Consider the following 6,396-nt stretch of genomic DNA (forward strand, 5'->3'; position numbering starts at 1 on the left):
TTATTTGCTTTCCCTGCATGACTAAAACGTTGTCTGTAGTGGGTGACTGATTCAATGTCCTTCCTTACGCTGCATCCCTGGCACACGCGGTGTATACCCACCTCTATTTCTGTACTTCATTTAAAGAAGGATTGCACAGTTCTGCTTTCGCCTGCCCAAATGCCAACTTCATTAGCTTTGGCCGAGTTACACGGATGTCAGTAGGGAATGAGTTTGTCTCAGTACGTGCCTTATCTGACAGCCACAACGATGTTAAATTTCCAAGAGCTTTGTGGGATACATAATGCCGAAGTTTCATGGGACCGACCCGTTAATCTCTCCACCCACAGCGCTCCCCTTCTCAGTTGATGGGAACTCCAGCTGTGAGCTGTTTGCAGGATTTGGAGCCAGCTTTTTAATCTGACTTAAACATAATTATTTACTGACCCGTGTGGCTAATGAGCATGTGCTCTGACTCCTTTCCCGGGGAGCAGCGAGCTGCCGCGGGGAGGGCACAGCCTGAAGCCACGTCCTCGGGGGTGTCTGGCGCTGGTGCACAGTCCGACCTTGCGTGGCCAGCACTGACCACCCCAGGGCATGCCCACGGGGCGCTGGAGAGAGGACGTTCACAGTTAAACTAAAGGCAACAGCTTTCCCCCTGCTCACCTGTGCCAGGAAGAGGCCTGGCGGTGGCCTGCCCGTCGCCAAGTACCCAGGAGCAGCTGCTGCTCCCAGGTGTGCTTGGATTGAGCCCTCCTGGGGGCGGGACAGCAAAGTTTGCCCACGAGGGGCCAGGGTGGCGGTGAGAAACCTCAGGCAGCGGCTGGGAGCTGGGGTCCGTCGCCGGTACAGCGCGTGGAGGCAGTGGGGACAAAAGGAGGCCCTCGGTCTGGTGCGGGCCTGGGCCAGGACTCACCAAGTCACCATCCCCAGCAAAACAGGCTCTGTTGTGAGGCGGGAAGGCAGAGGACGCACCGGTGCCTGCAGGGCCCCCTTACCAACGCTCTGAGGTAATTTTTTTTTTCTTCTCCTCTTTGAGCTGCCAGACCTGCTGGCCTCTTCTCTGGTCTTTATTTTAACTGCTAGAGTAAAAAAGTAACCTAGTAAGTGACTAGTTGTTTAGGTTCAAGGCTACTTTTTGCGAGAGTCTGTGTGGAGTGAGGGGAGAGTGCCATGGGCACAGTCACCTCAGGGGCAGCCGGCCCCGGGGCTGGTGTCTGTGGGCACCGTTACCGAAAAGAGGGGTCCATTAGTTTGGGAAAATGCTGCTGATAGAGGGGCAGCCACAGTCAGCCTACAGAGGTGCTGGGTGCTTCTTACTGGGAAAAATGGGGCTTTTCTGTGGTGTCTTGGGGAGACTCCTGGGGTGAAGCATCTCCTCAAGCAGCCCTGTGCAGCTCGCTGCCCCGTCCTACCTGCCCAACAGCGTGTCAGAGGGAAACTATCAGAGTTAGGCTGGAAATGCCAGCAAAGCCCACACTGACATGGCCGCAGGGTGCGGATGGCTCACGGCTGTGCTTCCATAGGAGGGTTAGAGGGTTTAAAGTTTGCCTCCTGAAAAGCTACTGCTCCCACCCTCATCCTGCTTCTTCATCAGGTGTCACTTGTGCCCTTGATGTAAAAAAATGTGACCGTTTTGCACCCGTGTGAATGATGGTGAAACATGTAAAGCCAGAGAACCAGGCCTGTGTTGTATTACTTAAAATCTGAAGTGGAGTCTAATGTGGTAAGCTCTCTGCCTCCAGCTGGGCTCGAAGCAAGGGAGAGGGGCAAAGGGAATTTTGAAAAGACTTCACTGATCAGTTCAAGCCTTGCAGGGCAAATGTTTTCCTTTTAAAAAGCATTTTGATGATCTTCAAGTGATTATAGTGTTGCAAACTGCTTTGATTTGGCTGTCAGTAGTTTCTAAACCTGGTATGTGTCTTTTACAGTATCACCCCATGTGGTTGCTGGGCAGCTTTTCTCCCAGTGGGTACAGATATTTGGGGAATCAGAGCAAAGACAGTGTATGAATAATCCATGGAACAACTTACCCGCATGTTATCTTCTCAGGCTTCCCCATTCCCAGACTCCTCGTGGCACCGAGATGTTGGATATTCAGATTTATAACAGCAGGCTCAAAGCAAGCTCCCCGATGTGTATGCTAAACCACTTCACCAGGGAGAGACAGAGCATTTTTGTTCCCAAATCTCAGAAGCTCAGGCTAACGTGCTGTACTACTGACCTACTTCCAGATCAATTACTCACTGGTACGCAAGAAAGACACGCTGGGAAAGTCAATCAGCTGTTACTCTGGGGATAGGAATGCATCAACACTATGTATCACAAAGTCTGTAATAGTTTCTAACAAATGATGCTGTTCTTACTGGGCTGGGGGGAGCCGAGACCCTTGGGTCATTTTGCAGCCAGGAATTAAAGCTCAGAACTCCCTGGGAGGTGATTGTTATCTTGCTCTTATCTTTTTTGGGGGAAGGGAGGAGGGAAAGTGTGTTTGAAGCCAGACAGAGGTTAAATGAGGCAGTAGCAGAATAGGAAATAGATTGCAGGAGTTCTGACTCCTGAAAACTTGGACGGTGGCAAGGAGAGCCATTACAAAGAGGAAATACATCTCATGTGAGTACACTGGCCAACTCCTGTAGTCTGGCAGCAGGCTCTGATCTCCTCATGTTGTCTTGGCAGACACATTTTGTTCAGCATAGCAGTCTCAAAACTGTGACTTTGATGCTTTCCCTTGCTCTGTTTGCTGTTCTTGATGGCCCGTGTTACAACGTTTTCCCAGTTCTCTGATGGCAGACAGGGGTCTGGGATGTGTCACTCCGCTCTAAACGTCTTTTGACCCACGTAATGCAGCAGGGACACTCCTAGCTTGCATAACTCGGGGTAAGTTTTGTCCTTGGAGCCAGCTGCTTTTTGGATGCAAAAAAGGGGTTAGCGCATATGACTAGTAAACTGAAGATTGTCCCAGATGTATAACCATAACTATTTGGGTTAATGGTGATTTTAAAATGAATTTGCAGGGATAATGTGTAAGCATGTCTTCTGGCATAGTGCTTAAACCCTTATTCCCTCACACCAAGATCTTTGTGCCTTAGCTTGCTAACAGACCAAGGTAGTTAATATTTTGATGCAACAGCGCGTAACATAAGGCTGTACTGTGATGCAAGCAAATTGCAGGTTGTGTTTTAGGAAACATTGTCTGTCTCGGCCACTGTGTGGCTTTTCTCAGTGTGCTCAGGCTTTGATTTAAAACCTGAACGGTCACCGGGCAGGGTTCCTCTCAGCCCTTCGGTCATCCTCCGGTCTGCCCGAGCACTTGTCCCGTGCGGCAGGGAAGTAAGCCCCGACCAAGCCTGTCCTTTAGCCTCTTGGATCGAAGCGTGGACCACGGAGCCGAGCCCTGGCCATGCAAAGCAACGAATTGGGGGGGTTGCCCTGAAGAAAAGCAGCAGCAGAGGAGTTTGCTGTCATCCGTGGAAATGCTGCGTAAGCGTGGGTTAAAGGTGCGGCCCTGAAGCCCCTCGGCGTCCCCCGCGCAGGGCAGCAGCGGGGCCGGGCGGTGGGTGCAGTGGAGCTTTCCCCCGGCAGAGGACGGCCGGGCTCTTCGCATCGCCGCTGCCGGAGGGAGGGAGGGAGGGAGGGAGGCGCGGGGGGAGCGCTGCCAGGGCTGCCATGTGCAGGGGGATGTGGTTAAACACCGGCCACCCGAAACGCAAAGTCCAGGGCCGCGGAGGGTGCAGGACGAGGCTGAAAAACAGCCGCGAGTTCTGCAGCCCCGGTAGCTCCTGCCCTCCTGCTCTCTTCGGCTAAGTTACTCTGGGTGTCGCTGGGGTGCCGGCTTCCCAAGCGATTGTAGCATCCAAAAAAGTAAGCCTTAGCATCAGAGACCCGCTTGGAAATATTTGGCACAATATTTGTATTAGCACCTAAAAACGGGACTTACCCTTAGGAAAGCAACTGTTCCTCTTTTGAATGAGCTGTTCAGACCTCACGTGTTTCATTTATTTGTGCAATGAGCACATTGCAAATGCAGCATGCGCTCTTGTAATAAAGGTTGTGTAACTCGGATCTGATTAAACAGGCAGTGGTGCCTGGTTACAAATTCATAGGTATAAAGCAAAACAGAGGGATTATATTATGTCAGGTTGGTAGTAGGTTCTAATAGCGCTTGGATTTTTTTATTTTCTTTTTGTTCGGTTCGTTTGGTTTGTGTTTTTCAGGAGGAGTATGTAAGCCAAAAAATACCAGGTTACTTTCTGCTGCCTGGCAATGGTTGAAAACTAGAAACCAGAATGAGAAACTTCAATGCAAAGCTAAATAATGGTTCAAAACCACATCCTTCAAATTCTTCCCTCCTGCCCTACAGCTAGTGGTGATAAAAATGAGAGCTGATTCATTTCTTGGGTTTTAACCAAGCATTAGCCATAAGACTAAATATTTGGTAGCTGGAAACCCAAAGGAGGAAATATTAATAATGTAGTATTGTATTTATGATTTATGCTATTATGATTTTACTATGCAAACAGAAGATAATGGGATTGAAGTAAAATGTGAAAATTCAGTTTGAATATCAGGAAACACTTCCTGACACAAAACCATGTTAGATTGCCGGATATTGTCCCAAGGGAAGGGGTGGAAACGCTGTTGCTTGGCACACAGAGAGTGGTGGGAGGCCGCGTGCTACGGCAATCGCACGGCGGGAGCCGTGCTGGGCCGGGAGAGCCCCAGCCAGGTCCCCCTGTGCTGGGCCTTGCCGGGGGAGGTTGTGTCCCACCACAGGACTGCACCGCACGGCGTGCTGCAAGCAGGGCTTGCTCCCGTCGCTCTTGCTTTGGGGGGAAGCCTCCCTCCCCCTGAAACTGGGAGATGGGACCAGCACACTCTCTCGTTAGCAGGTGCCAGACACTGGAAAGCAACGGGGCTGAATGTGTAAGCTTAGCAGTAGACTTTTTTTCATACAAAATAGCTACGGTTTGTTTCCTTAGGCAACCCTAAGGAAAAAGACCACGAAATTATTGGTGAACATTTGTTTTTCTTTCCCCTGGTTAACAACTCCTGATGTTTCTTGTGACAGAGTAAAGCTGTTCACCAATAATTTAATGGCCTTTTTTGAGCAACAAAATTGCTGCCCTCGCTGATGATGCCGGAGAGCCGGTGGGAAGGGTCAGCCGCGGGGAATACCGCACGGGTGATTTTAGCAGAAAAGGGTTTCTGAGGAATCTCGCCCCAGGGAGAAGGGGGCAGGGGGACAGCTGAGCTCTGCAGGCGGGGAAGGGCCCGGCCACCGATCCCCGGCAGCCGACGGGCGATGCGCTGGGGCACGACCCGCCCGTACTCCCGTCCCACCGGCCTGGGCGGTTCCGCAGGGCCGCCGCCGCCCGTTCCCGGTTCCCCGCCCCGCCGCTGCCCCGGAGACACCCAGCGCCCGCACGTGCCTGCAGGAGCCACCACCGACCGGGCGGGCGGCCCTGCCCCATCCCGCGATGCTGCGGCCTCCTCCCGCTCGGCGGGGGGCTTCGGCGGGGGCCCGGCGGGGGTCCGGGCCGCCCCGCCCCGTCCCGTCCCGCCGCCGGCAAGCTCCCCGGGGCAGGCGGCCGGGCCGGGCCGCTCGCTGGCTTCCACTGGCGGCGCGCGGGTGCTTTTAGCCCGTCAGGCGCGGTGGCCAAGTGGTAAGGCGTCGGTCTCGTAAACCGAAGATCGCGGGTTCGAACCCCGTCCGTGCCTGCCGAGGCAGCGCGGTGCGCTGGCAGCCCCGCCGCGGGAGGCCGCGGACGCCGTCTCGTTTGCGGCCCCTTTTTGCTTTTGGCCGCGGAGCTCCGCTCCGGGCCCTCGCCGTGCTCCCAGCGAGCCCCGCGGCCCAGCGCCGTGGGGAAGCTGCGGATCCCGGGGAGCGCAGCGACAGGCCCAGTGGGTGGCCGCAATCCCCGTGGATTTCCACCCTGGGCCCCGCGGGGCGGCCGCGGTCCCCACGGGTCTTTGCCACAGAGCCGGTGGGGAGGCCGTGGGCGTGGTGGGGAGCCCACGGGTGGCATCGATGCAGGCCGTGGGTTGGCCGGCTCCAATACAGGGCGTGCAGCCTGGCTGCGGGGAGGGAGGCGGGGGCAGAGCCCCGCGCCCCGGGACCTCCTCGGGAGCCTCCGCCCTGACGCGGACGTGCTCTGCTGTGCATCACACCTGTGCTAAGGGAGCACAGAAACCCCGTCTGCAGGAGCGATTTCGCTGTATTTTGCTTCAGGACAGTTGTCGTGAATGCAATGAATCACAGTTAAACTGTTGTTTGCGCTGCATTGCTGTGGAGGAAGTGTTTGGTGAGCTTGGAAGTGATGAATCCCTCTTGCTGTTACTTCCTCTCTACGTGCTGGTTTTGATGTAATTCTCGCGTGTAGAGTCCTTAAATGGTAGAGGGAGGCCGAATCCTGG

The 6,396-nt window shown here is 54.4% G+C and overlaps 1 non-coding gene across 1 annotated transcript; it reads left to right on the top strand.

Moving 5' to 3' along the window:
* The first annotated feature begins 5,628 nt into the window (after positions 1-5,628).
* Positions 5,629-5,700, top strand: TRNAT-CGU (transfer RNA threonine (anticodon CGU)). The gene has a single exon. It is a non-coding gene; the product is annotated as a tRNA-Thr (tRNA).
* Positions 5,701-6,396: the final 696 nt, after the last annotated feature.

This window comes from Aptenodytes patagonicus, chromosome 16 (genome assembly GCF_965638725.1).
Source record: "Aptenodytes patagonicus chromosome 16, bAptPat1.pri.cur, whole genome shotgun sequence".
In the NCBI taxonomy this organism is placed as follows: domain Eukaryota; kingdom Metazoa; phylum Chordata; class Aves; order Sphenisciformes; family Spheniscidae; genus Aptenodytes; species Aptenodytes patagonicus.